The sequence below is a fragment of the Tachyglossus aculeatus genome, chromosome X4 (genome assembly GCF_015852505.1).
Source record: "Tachyglossus aculeatus isolate mTacAcu1 chromosome X4, mTacAcu1.pri, whole genome shotgun sequence".
NCBI classification, from domain to species: Eukaryota; Metazoa; Chordata; class Mammalia; order Monotremata; family Tachyglossidae; genus Tachyglossus; species Tachyglossus aculeatus.
Window position 1 is genome coordinate 41,862,596 of NC_052098.1, and position 22,198 is coordinate 41,884,793.

The following is a 22,198-nucleotide window of genomic DNA, read 5'->3' on the forward strand; positions in this document are numbered from 1 at the left end:
GGTTGTTATTACAGTAGCCATTCCTCTGGTTTCATACTGAACAGACTGGTTTTCAGCTAGTCTTTCCCCTGTGTGGTCTGGATGCAGCACCATATGTCATATCAAATATTTTAAATGTCAATGCCATCGCCCTCTGCTGTGGCTCCTGACACCGAGTTCTGTGGCTCGTAAGCATTGCCTGTGTTCACGGAAACCCAGCAAAGGAACTCAATGACTCAGGAGCAAAAGGAGGGATCAGAGATTTTCCCCACCGAATATTTCAATTTCAGGCAAACAGTGTATCTCTGCCAAATGACATCATCATATCATGCCCCATGCCTGGTGTAATACATGCATTTGACATCACATGGATTTCAGGGTCTGATATCAGCAAGTGCCAACAGTGGCCATCCTAGTGGGCTGGGTGGGGGTCATTTGGAGCCACCATAGTAGAGGCAGTGAACCTGGATTTATCAGTTTCATCTTATAAGACAGACTGGTTGATGAGGTAGGTAGGACTCCTTGTGATGAAAATGATCTCAGCTTGTTTCCATCTCATGGGTATTTTTAACAAGCACACTCCAGTACAGCTCAGTCACCATCCTGGGGACTCATAGGACAGTTGAATGGCTTTCAAGTTGCTCAATTCTGCTACTGAACAGTTAGTGATTTTTTTTAATTGTATTTGCTAAGCACTTACTATGTGGTAGGCACCATATTAAGCGCTGGGATAGATGTAGGCTAATCAGGTTGGACACAGTCCATGTCCCTCATTGGGCTCACGGGCATAATCCCTATTTTACATATGAGATAACTGAGGCACAGAGAAGTGAAGTGACATGCCCAAGGTCACAGCAGAAAAGTGGCAGAACAGGGATTAGAATCCAGGTCCTCTGACTCCCAGGTCTGTGTTCTTTCTACTAGGCCATGCTGCTTCTCTTTCAATTGTCTCTTAGGCTCTGCCTAACCATAGCATTCCTCCCCTCCAGCCAGGAACAGATCCAGATGCCACGACCATCTATTGTACACCCCAAAACATGTAGGCCTGTTGACTTTTAACCATCAACTTTTCATAAATCAAAATGTCACAAAACAACTGTAAACCTATTTTAAAACAGGGTAAGCAAATCTTTGCTGTACTGGGTTGTCAATATCGATATAGTGTCCTTTATATTTCTGGATTCAAATCTCCATCTCCATAAATCACCACCAAATGCTCCATTCACCAATTCTGCCCCTTAGGAAAAAAGGGTAAGAATTTCAGAATATTATTGATCTAGGCAGCAGTTGAAACACATCTGCATATGCATGTACACACATGTGCATACACACACCCATGCCTGTGCACATAGCAAATTAATAGGAATGAATCAGAGAAAATACCCAGAAAAGTGTAGTCACTTCTGAGCTCTTTATTTTACTTATCAGATTTTTTTATTTATCTAGTAAGAGATAGAATATGGGAGACCTTTGGTCTAGACTCAGCGGTCCAGTAATTCCATCATTATTTTATAGAACAGTTTAGCAACAGTGGTTTGAAATTGCACTTCAAAATTCTAGTAGAAACCATGAGCACTTCTCATTTTCAGATGGCTTTATCCCCAACAGGTTGATGATTCCTTCCTGTGAAGATTTAGAAGCAGTGAGTTTTGTGAGAACTTTAGAGACACCAATCATAACAATCAAATATTTGTTTCCTAGTTTCTCTCTTAATTAAAGGATAATAATAATAATAATGATGGCATTTGTTCAATCAATCAATCGTATTTATTGAGTGCTTACTGTGTGCAGAGCACTGTACTAAGCGCTTGGGAAGTACAAGTTGGCAACACACAGAGACGGTCCCTACCCAACAGTGGGCTCACAGTCTAGAAGGGGGAGACAGAGAACAAAACCAAACATATTAACAAAATTAAATAGAATAGATATGTACAAGTAAAATAAATGGAGTAATAAATATGTACAAACATATATACATATATACAGGTGCTGTGGGGAAGGGAAGGAGGTAAGACGGGGGGATGGAGAGGGGGACGAGGGGGAAAGGAAAGAGGGGGCTCAGTCTGGGAAGGCCTCCTGGAGGAGGTGAGCTCTCAGTAGGGCCTTGAAGGGAGGAAGAGAGCTAGCTTGGCGGATGTTGGGAGGGAGGGCATTCCAGGCCAGGGGGATGATGTGGGCCGGGGGTCGACGGTGGGACAGGCGAGAACGAGGCACGGTGAGGAGGGGTGGTGAGGACCACCCCCTTCTTCTCAACACGCTATCTGACCTTGGCTTCACAGACTCCGTCCTCTCCTGGTTCTCCTCTTACCTCTCCGGTCGTTCTTTCTCAGTCTCTTTTGCAGGCTTCTCCTCCCCCTCCCATTCTCTCACTGTGGGGGTTCCCCAAGGTTCAGTGCTTGGTCCCCTTCTGTTCTCGATCTACACGCACTCCCTTGGTGACCTCATTCGCTCCCACGGCTTCAACTATCATCTCTACGCTGATGACACCCAGATCTACATCTCTGCCCCTGCTCTCTCCCCCTCTCTCCAGGCTCGCATCTCCTCCTGCCTTCAGGACATCTCCATTTGGATGTCTGCCCGCCACCTAAAGCTCAACATGTCGAAGACTGAACTCCTTGTCTTCCCTCCCAAACCTTGCCCTCTCCCTGACTTTCCCATCTCTGTTGACGGCACTACCATCCTTCCCGTCTCACAAGCCCGCAACCTTGGTGTCATCCTCGACTCCGCTCTCTCATTCACCCCTCACATCCAAGCTGTGACCAAAACCTGCCGGTCTCAGCTCCACAACATTGCCAAGATCCACCCTTTCCTCTCCATCCCAACCGCTACCCTGCTCATTCAAGCTCTCATCCTATCCCGTCGGGACTACTGCATCAGCCTTCGCTCTGATCTCCCATCCTCGTGTCTCTCTCCACTTCAATCCATACTTCATGCTGCTGCCCGGATTATCTTTGTCCAGAAACGCTCTGGGCATATCACTCCCCTCCTCAAAAATCTCCAGTGGCTACCAATCAATCTGCGCATCAGGCAGAAACTCCTCACCCTGGGCTTCAAGGCTCTCCATCACCTCGCCCCCTCCTACCTCACCTCCCTTCTCTCCTTCTACAGCCCAGTCCGCACCCTCCGCTCCTCCACCGCTGATCTCCTCACCGTACCTCGCTCTCGCCTGTCCCGCCATCGACCCCCGGCCCACGTCATCCCCCAGGCCTGGAATGCCCTCCCTCTGCCCATCCGCCAAGCTAGCTCTCTTCCTCCCTTCAAGGCCCTGCTGAGAGCTCACCTCCTCCAGGAGGCCTTCCCAGACTGAGCCCCTTCCTTCCTCTCCCCCTCGTCCCCCTCTCCATCCCCCCCATCTTACCTCTTTCCCTTCCCCACAGCACCTGTATATATGTATATATGTTTGTACATATTTTTTTACTCTATTTATTTTATTTGTACATATCTATTCTATTTATTTTATTTTGTTAGTATGTTTGGTTTTGTTCTCTGTCTCCCCCTTTTAGACTGTGAGCCCACTGTTGGGTAGGGACTTTCTCTATATGTTGCCAATTTGTACTTCCCAAGCGCTTAGTACAGTGCTCTGCACATAGTAAGCGCTCAATAAATACGATTGATGATGATGATGATGATGATTAGCGGCAGAGGAGCGGAGGGTGTGGGCTGGGCTGTAGTGCTTACTATGTGCCAAGCACTGTTCTAAGCACTGGGGGGATACAAGGTAATCAGATTATCTGTCCCACATGGGGCTCACAGTCTTAATCCCTATTTTCCAGCTGAGGGAACTGAGGCCCAGAGAAGTGAAGTGACTTGCCCAAAGTCACACAGCTGACAAGTGGCGGAGCTTGTGGAAGAGGAACCTGAAATCAAGAAATCACTAGGTTTTATTTAAAATGGGAAAAAGTACTGGGAAGGCACTGAGTTGGGGCTGAAAAACCTATCTAGATTATATGTATGCAATGGTGTCCACATCTTTAATGGAGAGGCCTGTATGGATGACTTTTTAATTGATCTATATTGTAGGAGGCACCTAAGAAAAATGGACACTATCCCTCATACAGAGAGCTTCAAGAGAAACACCAACTTGGGATACATCAGCTAAAGGTCACATCTAGACACGAAAGGGAAAAAGAAAATTATTTTTTCATGAGAGGCCGAGTGGAAAGAGCACGGTCCTGGGAATCAGAGGATCTGGATTCTAATCCTGGCTCTGCCACTAACCTGTTGTGTGACCCTGGGCAAGTCACTTAACTACTCTGGGTCTCAGTTCCCTTATCTAAAAATGGGAATTCAATACCTGGTATGCCTCCTATTAAAGCTGTGAGCTCCATGTGGGATGCAATTATTTTGTATCTATCCCTGAGCGTGGCTCAGTGGAAAGAGCACAGGCTTTGGAGTCAGAGGTCATGGGTTCAAATCCCAGCTCTGCCACTTGTCAGCTGTGTGACTTTGGGCAAGTTACTTAACTTCTCTGTGCCTCAGTTACCTCATCTGTAAAATGGAGATTAAGACTGTGAGCCCACCGTGGGACAACCTGATCACCTTGTAACCTCCCCAGTGCTTAGTACAGTGCTTTGCACATAGTAAGGACTTAATAAATGCCATTATTATTAGTAGTATTAGTACAGTGCTTGACACATAGTAAGCACTTAACAAATACCTCAATTATTATCAATTATTAGACTATGGGATAGGGACTGTGTCCAACCTGATTAACATATCTACCACAGCACTTAGAACAGTGCTTGACACATAGTAAGCACTTTAGAATTGCCATAATAACAATAATAATTCAGACTTTCCACTGCTGCTGTGTGCTTATCAGACTCAGAATGGCCTAGTGGGAAGAGCACGGGCCTGGGAGTCAGAGGACCTGGGTTCTAATCCCTGCTCTGACCCTCATCTGCTGTGTGATCAGTTTCTTCATCTGTAAAATGGGGGATTCAATACTTATTTTCTCTCCTCCTGTGAGCTTAATGTGGGATAGGTAGTTTGTCTGACCTGATTATCTTGTACCTTGACCAGCACTTAGTATGGTGCTTGTCACATAGTAATGTCATAGCAAATACTATTATTATTATTATCATTATTAAAGGAGTATGGGGAAAATCACTGGGCACCAATAAGATAATAATAATAATTGTAGTATTTGAGTTTACTATGTGCTAGGCACTGTACGAAGCACTGGGGTGGATACAAGCAAATTGGGTTGGACACAGTCCTTGTCCCACATGGGGCTCACAGTCTTAATCTCCATTTTAAAGATGATATAACTGAAGCACAAAGATGTGAAGTCACACAGCAGACAAATGGCGGAGCTGGGATTAGAACCCATGACCTTCTGAGTCCAAGCCTGGGCTCTATCCACTATGCCATGCTGCTTAAATGGGCATCCCCTGGATCTAGCATACTTGCCACTGGGGCCACACTAATAATGATGGTATTTAAGTGCTTATTATATGCCAAGCACTGTTCTAAGTGCTGGGGGAGATACAAGATTATCAAGTTGTCCCATGTGGGGCTCACAGTCTTAATCCCCATTTTACAAATGAGGTAACTGAGGCACAGAGAAATTAACTGACTTGCCCAAAGTTGAACAGCTGACAAGTGGCGAAGCTGGGATTAGAACCCACAACTTCTGGCTCCCAAGCCTGTGCTCTTTCCACTGTCATGCTGCTTTCTAACTGGTCAATACTATATCAAATATATCAATTGATGCTGATCGGTCAACCCTGGCTCACAACCCTAATTCCAATGTTTGTCCATCCAAGACTGCCCAGAATGGACAATCAGTGTCTCTCATTCCTCTTTCCATCTCCCTTCTGGCTTCAGGTGTGCATGGAGGGCGCCATTGCGGGTCCAGGGAATGCAAAGTGGTATTTATCCTTGACAGTGGGGAGAACCAAATAGCCTGTCAGTTTTGAACATGGCTTTCACCCGTGTACAAGCAGCAGGCAGTTTTAGCAGATCTTAGGAGTACAAATTTGTACTGTGCATTCTCTACCAATAGAGACACAGGAAGATGCACAAGAGACAGATTTACAGAAAATGTAAGGAGATAAAGAGTCAGTCCACTCTCAGGATGACACCTGGAGAGTTTCCAGTACTCTACCAGTCTAGGCTATGGGAGGGAGAGTCAAGCAGATGCATACCCATTCCATTCCTAGCTCGGGCAGTGGCTCACAAGTGGAAGGCAATCTGCTACAAGTCAAAACTCACCTGTGCTGGGCAGCAGCAGCATGGGAGAGAGTCGAAGGCGGAGACTCAAGTTTACTGTGTGGAAGGAGGCGATGGTAAACCACTTCTGTATTTTTACCAAGAAAACTCTACAGATACACTACCAGAATGATTGCAGATGGAGGTGGGGGCATTCTGGGAGAGATGCGTCCTTGGAGTCGATAAGGGTCGGAAATGATTCAACAGCATAAGACAGGACAAAGATTTGGTATATGACGTGCTTAAGGGATCTAGAGGAATGTTTAGCCAACTTTTTCCCTTACCTACTTGTGTTTAAACTTGGTTCTCATCAGTATCAATATGCTCTTGATTGACCCATTTTTAGAAAGAGTAGAAATCCTTGGATGTGATTTGGATGAACACTAATGGAAACAGGCACATTCTGGAAAAGGGAAGAAAGAATTTGGGAAGGGTGAATTTTTGAAGGAACAAGGGGCATTGCAGCCCTCAATTAGTCCAGTTGATCCAAGCATGCTGTTTGACCCAGGGGATTCCTTCTGAAAAACTCTAATCAAGATGGGGACTAATTCCTTTTGAAAGCTTAATAATAATAATGATATTTGTTAAGCACTTACTATGTGCGAAGCACTCTTCTAAGCGCTGGGGGGATAAATGGTGATCAAGTTGTCCCACGGGAGGCTCACAGCCTTAATCCCCATTTTACAGATGAGGTAACTGAGACACAGAGAAGTTAAGTGGCTTGCCCAAGGTCACACAGCTGACAAGTGGCAGAGCTGGGATTCAAACCCATGACCTCTGACTCCCAAATCCGCACTCTTTCCAGTGAGCCATGCTACTTCTATTAGGCAGGAAGGGAGACTGAGGTTGGGGTAAGCACCTCCCTCTGGAAAACTGAAAGTTAAATGCAACCAGCTTCTTTCCTATCGTTCTCCAGAAGTTTCAGCTATATGTGGGGTTCCACTTCCAATTTGCTTTTATAAGCCTAGATTGCTTATACAGACAAATTCCACATTCTGGAAAAAAAGAGGACAATAACTTCAATTGAGATTTGAATGCCTCTGAAACAAAGGAAATCTTAGAAGGATCATCTTGCTAATTGGAAGGAATTCACAATTTATCTTTATGCTTAGGCACAGAGGAATATATTACAACCACAAATTCCTAATAAAAATCAGGTGGGGTCACAGCCTAATAATAATAATGGCATTACTATGTGCAAAGCACTGTTCTAAGCGCTGGAGAGGTTACAAGGTGATCAGGTTGTCCCACGGGGGGCTCACAGTCTTAATCCCCATTTTACAGATGAGGTAACTGAGGCCCAGAGAAATGAAGTGACTTGCCCAAAGTCACACAGCTGACAATTGGCAGAGCTGGGATTTGAACCCCTGACCTCCGACTCCAAAGCCCGTGCTCTTTCCACTGAGCCATACTACTTCTCTGTCAGAAGCAAATGAATAATAACCTAAGTGAAGAAAGTTTCATTCCGATCCTTGTGTGATGTTCCTTATATTATTCAAAAATACAGTTTCCTCAAATTAACCTCAAGAAAAGTCCTCCTAATCACACAATGTGCTAATTATCCAATCACACAGATTAAGTACTTTTCCTAATTAATTTTTATTAATTACCTTAATCTGCTCTCCAATCATTCCATCAGACAAATGAATGTTAACTAGGTAAGTATATCTCTGTGAATTTTTGTCCAGGGCAGAAGTGGAAATAATGTGGAAAATTCTACAAGTTCAACATTTTTCAAACCAAGGTCAATTTTGGAAACCCCGCGTGATAACAGAGGTGTGGTATGGGGAGAAACAGGTGAAGATATAGGGAGAGGTTGAGGTGATGCCAAATGCCACAGTACTGTGCTCTGCATAAAGTAGGTACCCAATTTAATGTTTGCTACACAATAGGTACTTGGTTGCTGTCATGGTGGTAATACTAAGCATGTCATTCTCTTCTGCATTCATTTAATGGCAAGTATTCATTCAGTGGTATTTTTGAGCACTATCAAGTCCTGGGGAAGAATACAACAAAGGAATTTGTGACTGTAAGGTATTCACAATCTTAAAGAGGGTTGAGAGGTTGATAACAGCCTCCTGAGGAAAGGCTGAATACATAAAGACATAAGAATGGGAGGACAGTAATAAACACAATAAAAGCACCAGATCGTATTTATTGAGCGCTTACTGTGTGCAGAGCACTGTACTAAGCGCTTGGGAAGTACAAGTTGGCAACATATAGAGACAGTCCCTACCCAACAGTGGGCTCACAGTCTAGAAGGGGGAGACAGAGAACAAAACCAAACATTAACAAAATAAAATAAATAGAATAGATATGTACAAGTAAAATAAATAAATAGAGTAATAAATATGTACAAACATATATACATATATACAGGTGCTGTGAGGAAGGGAAGGAGGTAAGATGGGGGGGATGGAGGGGGGGTGAGGGGGAGAGGAAGGAGGGGGCTCAGTCTGGGAAGGCCTCCTGAAGGAGGTGAGCTCTCAGTAGGGCCTTGAAGGGAGGAAGAGAGCTAGCTTGGCAGATGTGTGGAGGGAGGGCATTCCAAGCCAGGGGTAGGATGTGGGCCGGGAGTCGATGGCGGGACAGGCAAGAACGAGGCACGGTGAGGAGGTTAGTAGCAGAGGAGCGGAGGGTGCGGGCTGGGCTGTAGAAGGAGAGAAGGGAGGTGAGGTAGGAGGGGGCGAGGTGATGGAGAGCTTTGAAGTCAAGAGCGAGGAGTTTTTGCTTCACGCGAAGGTTGAAAGGCAACCACTGGAGATTTTTGAGGAGGGGAGTGACATGCCCAGAGCGTTTCTGTACAAAGATAATCCAGGCAGCAGAGTGAAGTATAGACTGAAGCGGGGAGAGACAGGAGGATGGGAGATCAGTGAGGAGGCTGATGCAGTAATCCAGTCGGGATAGGATGAGAGATTGAACCAACAAGGTAGCGGTTTGGATGGAGAGGAAAGGGTGGATCTTGGCGATGTTGTGAAGGTGAGACCAAAAGGTTTTGGTAACGGATTGGATGTGAGGGGTGAATGAGAGAGCGGAGTCAAGGATGATGCCAAGGTTGTGGGCTATCTGATAAATTCTGAGCAACTTGAAGCAAAAAGCCATTCATACAATCTCTTCCTATTCTAAAGAAACGTGGACATGCCCCCACCCCACAAAATTGTAGACTATCCCCATGCTGATAGGAAAATAAATTATCATGAACAGCAATGTAATAGAATTAAACCTAGGTGCACATCATTAGCAAAATAAATAGAACAGTAAATATCTATCCCCTCGCCCCCTCCTACCTCAGCTCCCTTCTGTCCTTCTTCCTCCCAGCCCGCACCCTCCACTCCTCTGCTGCCGCTCACCTCCTCACTGGGCCTCGTTCTCGCCTGTCCCACCGCTGACCCCCTGCCTACGTCCTCCCCCTGGCCCGGAATGCCCTCCCTCCACACATCCGCCAAGCTAGCTCTCTTCCTCCCTTCAAAGCCCTACTGAGAGCTCACCTCCTCCTGGAGGCCTTCCCACACTGAGCCCCCCTTTTCCTCTCCTCCTCCTCCTCCTCCCCTCCCCATAGCTACGACTCCCCCCCCCGCTCTAACCCCTTCCCTGCCCCACAGCATTGGCGTATATTTGTACATATTATCCTATTGATTTTATTAATGATGTGCATATATCTATCATTCTACTTATCTATTTTGGTATTGACGCCTGTCTACTTGTTGTCTGTCTCCCCCTTCTAGACTGTGAGCCCGTTGTTGGGTAGGGATTGTTTCTCTCTGTTACCGAATTGTACTTCCCAAGTGCTTAGTACAGTGCTCTGCACACAGTAAGTGCTCAATAAATACAAATGAATGAATAATGTCAGGATCTGCCATGCTACTAAAGAACATTTTTCTAAATGCTGAAGCACCCATACAGATTATTTTGTGAGGCCCAGTTAGTACAGGTAACATAATAACAGCATCCTTATGGGAATGCTTGGAATATATAATTTGGCATCTCTGCTAAACTTCAAGAATGAAGTAGAGGCCGAAAGTGAAATGAATGAAGGAATTCAATGTTAAAATCACTGCTCCTACAACATAGCTTCAAGCCTGAAAATGGACATGTGTACTTGTCTAAAAAAGACTCCAGATCATCTGGAGTAACTTTTGTCCTATCACAGTGACAGTATAGCATCTTATATACTTTGTTCTTCCTAAAAACATAATTCTTCCTCATGTTACACTTTCAAAAGCAGCTATTAAGATCAGTCGTCACACCTGAGCAACGAAGCCAACAGGACAAAGAACAGCTTGTGCCTAAAACTGAAGAAAATCTTGTGATAAGAAATAATGAGAAATCCTGAAGAGTCCACAGGGCATTCAGAAGAAATGAATCAGGGTTTGAAAATGGCTAATTCATCTGTAGCCTTTGTCTGTTTTACTGGACTTTGGTTCCTAGCCCACTAGCTGGAGTTCAGAGCTCATTAACATTGTGTACTTACTGGGGACTCAAAGTTGAGACACCCATAAGGATCAGGCAGATTCAAAAGAGGCCAAAGAACAAATACTTCCAGCCTTGCATCATCAGGGACACCATGGCCCTGAAACAGAAATAATTCCCCTCACCCTTTCCATATAAACCCTATCATCTGTCCATTTTCAAAGCTTTTTTGAAATCATATCTCCTCCAGGCTTTCCCTGATTAATTTTGTCTTCGAACTAGGTCGGATCCCCTAGATCTGAGAAGCAGTGTGACTTGGTGGCTAGAGCACGGGCCTGGGAGTCAGAAGGATCTGGATTCTAATCCTGGGTCCACCACATGTCTGCTCTGTGACCTCGGGCAAGTCACTAAACTTCTCTGGGCCTCAGTTACCTCATCTGTAAAATGGGAATTAAGAGTGCATGCGTTCCCCATGTAGGACTGGAATTGTGTCCAACCTAACTTGTATCTACCTCAGTGCTTAGAACAGTGCTTGGCATATAGTAAGAGCTTAACAAGTACCATAATTATTATTATCATTACTATCCCCACACTACTTACTAACTTAGCACTTATGTACAAAGTAACTTAAATATTCTTCATATTACTTACTCATATACCTTCCAATCTTTACCCTCTCCTCTCCTATCAGTAAATGATTTCTGTGCCTGTCTCCTGGGTTAGATTGCAAACTCCTTGAGGGGAGGGATCATGTCGTCTAACTCTTCCCAGCATTTAGTACAGTGCTTTGCACAGAGTAGTCATTTAATAAATATTACTGATTGTTTAAGACAACAGGCCAGAACTTAAGAATACAGGGAAAATGGAAGTCAGTTTGAAGGAAGAACATCAACTTGAACACTTCAGGCCCAACCGTCCCGTTTCTTGGGGAGCAAGCTGCATTCCACGGGGACAGGACCATGGCTTACCAGGGATGAACAATGCCTGACTCAGCAGAGAAGATTCCCAAGGTTGGGTAGTCCTCCAGCCCCCAGCAGAATCCTAATCAGACCGAGTTGGTTGCCTGTTTTGGCAAAGTGGCTTGGGGGAGAATGGGAGCTATAAGAGTTTCCTGGCACAGTCCCCAACCCCCCTGGCCCCTGGCAACTCCCTGCTCTTACCCCAGGGGCCTGGTCACGTACTTGATTGATATAATTGAAGCCATCAGGCATGATCTCCCTAAAATCTCCCTTGCTCCTCTCCTGCCCCTCCCTCCTCCTGCCTACTCTTCAACTCTCTCATCTTTCCCAACAGTATCTCAAGAGATCTCCCACCTCATCTCAAAATCTAGCCCCTCCACCTGTGCCTCTGACCCCATTCCTTTTCACCTTATCAAAACACTTGCCCCCTCCTTTCTCCACTCCCTGACCACCATCTTCAACTGTTCACTCTACAAAGGCTTCTTCCACACTTTTTTCAAACATACTCATGTACCCCCATGCTAAAAAAACCCCTCCCTACTTCTTGCCAAATCCAACAGCCTCTACTCCATCCTAATACTCCTTAACATTTTAGCTGCCTTCGACACTATGGACCATTCTCTTCTCCTGAAAATGTTATACAACCTTGACTTCATGAACATTTTCCTCTCTTGCTTCTTTTCCTAATTCACTGCCACTCATTCTCACTCTTTCACAGGCTCCTCTTCATTCGTTCATTCAATCATATTGAGTGCTTACTGTGTGCAGAGCACTGTACTAAGCACTTGGGAAGTACAAGTTGGCAACATATAGAGATGGTCCCTACCCAACAGCGGGCTCACAGTTTAGAAGGGGGAAGATAGACAACAAAACATATTAACAAAATAAAATAAATAGAATAGTAAATATGTACAAGTAAAATAAATAGAGTAATAAATATGTACAAACATATATACAGGTGCTGTGGGGAGGGGAAGGAGGTAGGGCTGGGGGGATGGGGAACCACTGGAGAGTGAACAGTTGAAAATGGTGGTCAGGGAGGTAAAAAGTGAGGGGGCAGGTGTTCTTATATGGTGCAATGGGATGGGATCAGAGGCACAGGTGGTGGGGGTGGGATTTGAAGGGAGGTGGGAAATCACTCCTTTTCTGACTCCCACCCTCTAAATGTGGGGATCCCTCAGGATGTGATTCTGGGTCCCCTTCTATTCTCCTTCTACACCCATTCCCTTGGAGAATTCAGTGTGGCTCAGTGGAAAGAGCCCGGGCTTGGGAGTCAGAGGTCATGGGTTCAAGTCCCGACTCTGCCGCTTGTCAGCTGTGTGACTTTGGGCAAGTCATTTAACTTCTTTGGGCCTCAGTTACCTCATTGGGGATTAAGATTGTGAGCCCCACGTGGGACAACCTGAACACCTTGTATCCTCCCCAGTGCTTAGAACAGTGCTTTGCACATCGTAAGCACTTAACAAATACCAAAATTATTATTATTCACACCCATGGCTTCAACTACCATCTCTATGTTGATGATTCCCTAATCTCCCTCTCCAGCCCTGACCTCTCCCCTTCTCTACAGATGTGCATTTAATAGTTGTGGTGGTGTTAAGTGCTTACTATGTGCCAGGCATTGTACTAAGTGCTGGGGTAGATACAAGCAAGTTGAGTTGGACAAAATCCCTGTCCCACAAGGGGCTCATAGTCTTAATCCCCATTTTACAGATGAGGTAACTGGGGCACAGAGAAGTGAAGTGAATTGCCCAAGATCACAACACAGCTAATGGTGGGGCTAGGATTAGAACCCAGCTCCTTCTGATTCCCAGGCCCATGCTCTATCCAATAAGACATGCTGCATTTCCTCCTGCCTTCATGACATCTCTACTTGGATGTCCTGCTGACACTTCAAATTTATATATACAAAACAGAACTCATCTTTCCCATCACTGTAGACAGCACCACTATCCTCCCCTCACAAGCCCCCAACCTTGGCATTATCCTCAACTCATCTCTTTCATTCAAACTTTACATTCAATCTGTTACCAAGTCCTGTCAGTTCAACCTTCATAACATTACTAAAATCCACCCTTTCCTCTCCATTTAAACTGCTATTAAGCTGATACAAGCATTTATCATATCCTGGCTCGACAACTGCATTGGACTCTTTCCTGACCTCCCTGCCTCCCGTCTCTCACCACTCCAGTCCAAACTTCACTTTTCATGTTTCTCTATTCCTCAAAAACCTTCAGTGGTTGCCCATCCACCTCCATATCAAAGATAAACTCCATACAATCAATCAATCAATCGTATTTATTGAGCACTTACTGTGTGCAGAACACTGTACTAAGTGCTTGGGAAGCACAAGTTGGCAACACATAGAGACGGTCCCTACACAACAGTGGGCTCACAGTCTAGAAGGGGGAGACAGAGAACAAAACAAAACATATTAACAAAATAAAATGGAATAGATATGTACAAGTAAAATAGAGTAATAAATGTGTACAAACATATATATATATATATATATACAGGTGCTGTGGGGAAGGGAAGGAGGTAAGTCAGGGGAATGGAGAGGGGGAGAGGAAGGAGGGGGCTCAGTCTGGGAAGGCCTCCTGGAGGAGGTGAGCTCTCAGTAGGGCCTTGAAGGGAGGAAGAGAGCTACCTTGGCGGATGTGGGAAGGGAGGGCATTCCAGGCCAGGGGGATGACGTGGGCCGGGGGTCGATGGCGGGACAGGCGAGAACGAGGCACGGTGAGGAGATTAGCGGCAGAGGAACAGAGGGTGCGAGCTGGGATGTAGAAGGAGAGAAGGGAGGTGAGGTAGGAGGGGGCGAGGTGATGGAGAGCCTTGAAGCCGAGGGTGAGGAGTTTCTGCCTGATGCGTAGGTTGATTGGTAGCCACTGGAGATTTTTGACGAGGGGAGTAACATGCCCAGAGCGTTTCTGGACAAAGACAATCCGGGCAGCGGCGTGAAGTATGAATAGAAGTGGGGAGAGACAAGAGGATGGGAGATCGGAGAGGAGGCTGATACAGTAGTCCAGACAGGATAGGATGAGAGCTTGAACGAGCAGGGTAGCGGTTTGGATGGAGAGGAAAGGGCAGATCTTGGCAATGTTGCGGAGCTGAGACCGGCAGGTTTTGGTGATAGCTTGGATGTTAGGGGTGAACGAGAAAGTGGAGTCGAGGATGACACCAAGGTTGCGGGCCTGTGAGATGGGAAGGATGGTAGTGCCGTCAACAGTGATGGGAAAGTCAGGGAGAGGGCATGGTTTGGGAAGGAAGACAAGGAGTTCAGTCTTGGACATGTTGAGTTTTAAGTGGCGGGCAGACATCCAGATGGAGATGTCCTGAAGGCAGGAGGAGATGCAAGCCTGGAAGGAGGGGGAGAGAGCAGGGGCAGAGATGTAGATTTGGGTGTCATCAGCGTAGAGATGATAGTTGAAGCCGTGGGAGCGAATGAGTTCACCAAGGGAGTGAGTGTAGATCGAGAACAGAAGGGGACCAAGAACCGAACCTTGAGGAACCCCCACAGTAAGAGGATGGGAGGGGGAGGAGGAGCCTGCAAAAGAGACTGAGAATGAACGACCAGAGAGATAAGAGGAGAACCAGGAGAGGACGGAGTCTGTGAAGCCAAGGTTGGATAGCGTGTTGAGGAGAAGGGGGTGGTCCACAGTGTCGAAGGCAGATGAGAGGTCGAGAAGGATTAGGACAGAGTATGAGCCATTGGATTTGGCAAGCAGGAGGTCATTGGTGACCTTTGAGAGGGCAGTTTCTGTGGAATGTAGGGGACGGAAGCCAGACTGGAGGGGGTCGAGGAGAGAGTTGGTGTTGAGGAATTCGAGGCAGTGCGTGTAGACGACTTGTTCAAGGAGTTTGGAAAGGAATGGTAGGAGGGAGATGGGGCGATAACTAGAAGGTGAGGTGGGGTCAAGAGAGGGGGTTTTTTTAGGATGGGAGAGACATGGGCATGTTTGAAGGCAGAGGGGAAGGAACCAGTGGAGAGTGAGCGGTTGAAGATGGAAGTTAAGGAGGGGAGAAGGGACGGAGTGAGAGATTTCATGAGATGAGAGGGAATGGGGTCAGAAGCACAGGTGGCCGGAGTAGCACTTGAGAGGAGGGAGGAGAGCTCCTCTGAGGATACTGCTGGGAAGGATGGGAGAGTAGCAGAGAGTGTTGAGAGCCGGGGGGTTGGAGAAGTGTGGGGGGAGTGACTTTGGGGAGGTCAGACCTGATAGATTTAATTTTATTAATGAAGTAGGAGGCCAGATCTTTGGGGGTGAGGGAAGGAGGAGGGGGAGGAACCGGGGGCCTGAGAAGGGAGTTGAATGTACGGAAATCAGCTTTGAAGCACTCAATCAGCTTGCCCCCTCTTACTTTACCTCCCGGATTTCCTACCACATAGTCTGCACACTTTGCACTAATGCTGATTTAGTCACTGTACTGCAGTCTCATCTATCTTGCCTCTAACCTCTTGCCCACATCCTCCCTCTGGCCTGGAACCCTCTTCATATCTGACAGACAACCACTTTCTCCACCTTCATAGTTTTATTAAAATCACATCTCCTCCAATAGGCCTTCCCCAACTAAGCCTTCATTCCGACTAAGCCCTTATTTCTCCTACTCTATTTCCGTTCTGTGTCGCCCATGCATTTGGATCTATAATCTTTAAGTACTTGATATTCATCCCACCCTCGGCCCCATAACACTTATGTACATACCCATAATTTATTTTAGTGTCTGTTTCCCTCTATGAATTAGAAGCTCCTTGTGGGTAGGGAATGTGTCTACCAACTCTGTTGTGTTGTTATCTCCCAAGTGCTTAGTGCAGTGCTTGGCACACAGCAAGCACCCAATAAATACAATTGATTAATTGATCCAATTCTGCTACCTCACTGATCCAAGCACTTATCAATCCCGCCTTGAAAACTGCATCAACCTCCTCACCAACCTCCCCGCCTTCTGTCTCTCTTCTCTCCAATCCATTGTGCATTCAACAAAAACTCCTTACCACAGGCTTTAACACACTCTATCAGGTCCCCCTTTCCTACCTGACCTTATCTCCTACTGCGACACAGCCCGCAAACTTTGCTCCTCTAATGCCAACCTCCTCACTAAACCTCACTCTTGTCTGTCTCACTGATAATCCTTTGCTCACATCTTCCTTCTGGCTTGAAACTCCCTCCCCCTTCATATCCTACAGGCCATCACACTCCTTATCTTCAAATCCCTACTAAAACAAGCCTTCCTTGACTAACCCTTCTTTTCCCCAGCCAATTCTCCCTCCCCACTGCGTCACCTAGGTTTTTAGGTGTGTGCCCCTTAAGCGCTTTGCTACACCACCCCACCCCCTCAGCACTTACATACGTACCCTTATAATCTGCCATTTCCCTTATCTGTAACTTATTTTGGTGTCTGCTTCCTCATCTAGACCGTAAGCTTTTTGTGGACAAGGATAATGTCTACCAGCTCCATTGCATTGTTCACTCCCAAGTGCTTAGTACAGTGCTCTGTACATAGTAAATGTTCAATAAATACCATTAGTTGATTGATGGGTCAATAGACCAGGGCTCTGGAAATTGTAAAGCAAGTTCAGCTGTCTAGAAAAATTAATTGAGATTCTTAGTCTATGACACAACAGCTTGGTTGGTCAAATCATAGTTCTTTGTCTAATGTGTGACATTGGGCAAATCACTTAACTTCTCTTTGCCTCAGTTTCCTCACTTGTAAATGGGGATTTGATACTTGTCCTTTTTTCCCTTAGATCATGAGCCTCATGGGGTACAAGGGACTGTATCCCATCTGATTGCATTGCATTTACCCCGGTGCTTAGTACAATCAGTCAGTGGTATTTACTAAATGCTTACTGTATACAGAGCACTGTATTAAGTGATTGTGTACAGTGTTTGATAAAGCGCTCAACAAATACCATGATGATGGTGATGATTATCCTACTCTAGGCTGCTATGGTTGATGAATGAATGAGAAATCTTCAAAATCACAGCAAAATGTATTTCTGATACACTGGAAAACTCTTCCAGCTCAATAGTCTATGAACATATTCAAAGGTTTTTGAGGGAGCAGTTCAGCAACCGCTATATACAATGACGGTGCTCTAGAGGCACATACCCAAGAAGTCTTACAAATGATTATAGTTTGCAGATTCAGCAGGGTGCTACAACGGACAATAAATTGAAGAAAACCAAAGGGATGTACCAGCCTACATCTGGGAAGCCCTACACACAACCAAAGATTTTTCATCAGCGACACAGAACAGACACAGAAGTAGTTGACAAATTCTGTTACCCAGTCAATATAATTTCCAGCAATGCGTAGACATAGGATGGAAAACAGAATTTAAAATGACAGCATAATAATAATAATAACACTAATTGGAATGATGGTATTTATTAAGCACATACTATGTGCCAAACCCCACTCAGGATCACACCTGGAGAGTTTCCAGTACTCTACCAGACACAACTACAGGAGGGAGAGTCAAGCAGAGGCATATCCATTCCATTCCTAGCTTGGCCAGTGGCTAGTAAATGGAAGGCAATCTGCCACAAGTCAAAGCTCACCTGTGCTGGGCAGCAGTGGCATGGGAGAGAGTCGAGGGCAGAGATTCATTTACTGTGCGGAAGGAGGCAATGGTAAACCACTTCCGTATTTTTACCAAGAAAACTCAATGGATACGCTACCAGAATGATTGCAGATGGAAGTGAGGCATTCTGGGAGAGATGTGTCTATGGCATCTCTATAAGTCAGATACAACTCGACAGCATAATACAACAACAATGTGCCAAAGCCAAAGTAAGTTCTGGAGTTAATACAATACCATCAGGTCACCCATGGGTGTCCTTTTCCTCAGCTCCCCCTCCCCCACCATTGCCCTGACTCACTCCCTTTGCTCTACCCTCACCACCCGCCCCACAGCACTTGTGTATATATGTACATATCTATAGTTCTATTTATATTATTGCCTGTTTACTTGTTTTGATGTCTGTCTCCCCCTCTTCTAGACTTCTAGACTGTGAGCCTGGTGTGGGCAGGGATTGTCTCTATTGCTGAATTGTACTTTCTAAATGCTTAGTATGGTGCACTGCACACAGTAAGCACTCAATAAATACAATTGAATGAATGAATGAAAGGTAGAGAAGCAGCAACAACTGGAGCAGGGGAGAAGAGAAACTCATTAGGCTACTGCTACTACTATCAGCTTTGTGTTTCAGAGACTATGCTTGGAATTAGCTATCACTACAAGATTTAGGGTTCATAACATTATCATTCTTCTTGTTATTATATTAAGCTCTTGTCAAGCACTGTTCTAAGTGCTAGGGTAGATATCTGGTTGGACACAATCTCTGTCCCACAAGGGGCTCACAGTCCAAGTAGGAATAAGAATGGATATCTAATCCCCATTTTACAGTTAAGGAACCTGAGGCACAGAGAAGTTAAGTGAGTTGCCCAAGGTCACACAGCAAGAACTTGGCAGAGGCAGGATTATAACCCAGATCCTCTGATCCCCAGACCTGTGCTCTTTTGACTAGGTCATGCTAACTCTCAAATACTTATCTTTTAAGTTGCACTCTTCTGTCCCCTGCCACCACTCAAACTGAGATTCATAAAATAGTACTATAGAGGGATGTTTGGCAAGCAGGAAAGAAGCAAGACATGTATTTGGTAGAGAAACATATTCTTTGCGGCAGAGCTGGTGTGGATCCAAACAAATCTGGAGAATTCACTCAGTCCATATGGAGGAGGAGAAGGTGGGAGGTGGGGGCATGGTAGGAGTTCAGACACGTTTCAATGGCAATAACCCTTCCATCTTCTAGAGACTAATGGAAACCAGGCTTAGAAAGAGGTCTGTGGGAAACAGAAATGCGGTGAAGTCAGAAAAAGAGGTCCAAAGACATTGAAGGGGAAGTTAAGGAGCAGACCAAATTAAACTAGAGTATTTGTTGCAATGAGAAACAAAAATGTAGAGTCGGTCTGGAACACGAAACAGAGCTAGACTAGAAAATGACAGAGCTCAAGCATGCACATTAAATACACAAGGTCATCTTATTTTTATGAAGCTGTTTTGCACCAGAAGATGCACTAGAGTTGTGATTCCCAAAGGTAAACTTTGCAAGGGGTGTCATCTTTGAATATAAATAATAGTGGTAAAGATATATACATATATAGCATTAGAAATATTCCCCTACTCCCTCTCCCTTCTTCATTGCCCTTGAACTTGGATTTGTACCTTTTACTTGCCCCACCCTGAGGCTCTGAAAGCTGGCAATGTCTGTGTTATTTATTCATATCTCCAGATGAAGCTGTGGGATCTCTGTTGCAATCTGTAAGAGATGTGGTGAATCTTGTTCCTGGGAGGGAATCATAAAGACTAGCAGAGTGTGGGGGTTTGGCTAATATATTTAGACACAAAAGACCTTCTAAATTTATTTCTTAAAATTCTGTTTGTCATATTCTTTCCCTTTTTTGATAATGGTACACTTCCTTGAGCTACCAGCTAGGTAGAACCACATGGTAAAGGAATCTTTTTGACCTAAATGGAGCCAAAGAACAATAACACTTTAAAGAACTTTTGAGGGTTGTTTCATCCTTTCCTAAAGCATTTTTGTGACTATTTCTCCTCAAGACATGTGGTGCTGCAGCTGCTAATCTCAGTCAAAGAAAGCCTCTACTGTCTAAAGTCCTGTCAAATATTTAGTCAGTGATCACCTGATATGGCAGCTTCAAAGGCTGTTTCTATGTTGGCTTTTTAAAGAAAACTACAATATAATAGAAACATATTCTTAATGCTGCATTACTGAGAAAAATAAACTATGAATAAAGTATCTTTTATTCTAATAATCTCATCACTCAGATGGGAAGCAGCAAACTACTTCAGATCATATCCAATAGAACAAGGAAGACAACTCCAGATAAATGCAGAAGTCAAAACATTTTCAAGGGTATGAGGATGAAAGGTTTTTTTAATAACTTTTATTTAAAAGTCATAGTCCAATTTCCAACAAACCAAAAAAGAATGAAGTTGACAGAACTCCCCTTAATATTTATTTCAGTATCTATTATAGTCTTCTTTATTCACATTTAATTTTGTTGCCTCATCCCATTCAATTATAGAGAAAGGAAAAGATGTTTGGGGAAAAGGCATAAAAAATCACTAATGACATTTCAGCCTTTCAGCTTACCTGGCATATATGGCTGATACTATATTCAGTAGCCTCAGTAGACATGCTCCCTGCCCATAAGGAGTTCACAGTCTAGAGGAGAGACTGCTTGTGAAAAGCAGCATGGCCTAGAGTGGATAGAGCACAGACCTGAGAGTCAGAAGACCCTGGGTTCTAATCCTGGCTCTGCCACTTATCTGCTGTGTGACCTTGAGCAAGTCACTTTACTGCTCTGTGCCTCAGTTACCTCATCTGTAAAATGGGGATTAAGACTGAGAGCCCAATGTGGGACATGAAGTGTGTCCAACCTGATTCATTCATTCATTCAATCATATTTATTGAGCGCTTACTGTGTGCAGAGCACTGTACTAAGCACTTGGGAAGTACAAGTTTGCAACATATAGAGATGGTCCCTACCCAACAGTGGGCTCACAGTCTAGAAGGGGGAGACAGACAACAAAACATATAAATCAAATAAAATAAATACAATAAATATGTACAAGTAAAGTAAATAAATAGAGTAATAAATATGTACAAACATATATACAGGTGCTGGGGGAGAGGAAGGAGGGGGCTCAGTCTGGGAAGGCCTCTTGGAGGAGGTGAGCTCTCAGTAGGGCTTTGAAGGGAGGAAGAGAGCTAGCTTGGTGGATGTGCGGAGGGAGGGCATACCAGGAAAGGGGGAGGACGTGGGCCGGAGGTCGATGACGGGACAGGCAAGAACGAGGCACAGTGAGGAGATTAGCGGCAGAGGAGCGGAGGGTGCGGGCTGGGCTGTAGAAGGAGAGAACGGAGGAGGTAGGAGGGGGCGAGGTGATGGAGAGCCTTGAAGCCGAGGGTGAGGAGCTTCTGCCTGATGCGTAGGTTGATTGGTAGCCACTGGGGATTTTTGAGGAGGGGAGTAACATGCCCAGAGTGTTTCTGCACAAAGACGATCCGGGCAGCGGCATGAAGTATGGATTGAAGTGGGGAGGGACAGGAGGACGGGAGATCGGAGAGGAGGCTGATGCAGTAATCCAGTCGGGATAGGGTGAGAGATTGAACGAGTAGGGTAGCAGTTTGGATGGAGAGGAAAGGGCGGATCTTGGCGATGTTACGGAGGTGAGACCGGCAGGATTTGGTGACGGATTGGATGTGAGGGGTGAACGAGAGAGTAGAGTCGAGGATTAACTTGATTAACTTGTATCTACTCCAGTGTTTAGACCAGGGCCTGGCACATAGCTCTAAACAAATATCATTTTTTAAAAAAAGAGGAAGGGACTTATTTACCGAAGCCCTCAAAGGCCATTTAGCTGAGTGGTGCCTCATAAAAAAAAGGAAAAACAGGAAGGGAATAAAATAGCCAAACTCAATCCTGTGAATGGCTTATAACAGGTGAAGGAAAGAGCATGTGACTTGCATTTTACTGGTTACATTAAGTCTATGAAAGTAAACATGAAAACTTGTCAAGGTTCCTAATAAACACCATTAAAC

The 22,198-nt window shown here is 45.1% G+C and overlaps 1 protein-coding gene and 1 non-coding gene across 2 annotated transcripts in view; one reads left to right on the forward strand and one right to left on the reverse strand.

Moving 5' to 3' along the window:
- The window catches only part of PRR16 (proline rich 16), a 240,983-nt gene that overhangs the window by 147,969 nt on the left and 70,816 nt on the right, over nucleotides 1-22,198 (reverse strand). The gene's annotated exons all lie outside the window — the stretch shown is intronic.
- Nucleotides 17,980-18,117, forward strand: LOC119948372. Its single transcript, XR_005456772.1, has one exon. It is a non-coding gene; the product is annotated as a small nucleolar RNA SNORA7 (small nucleolar RNA).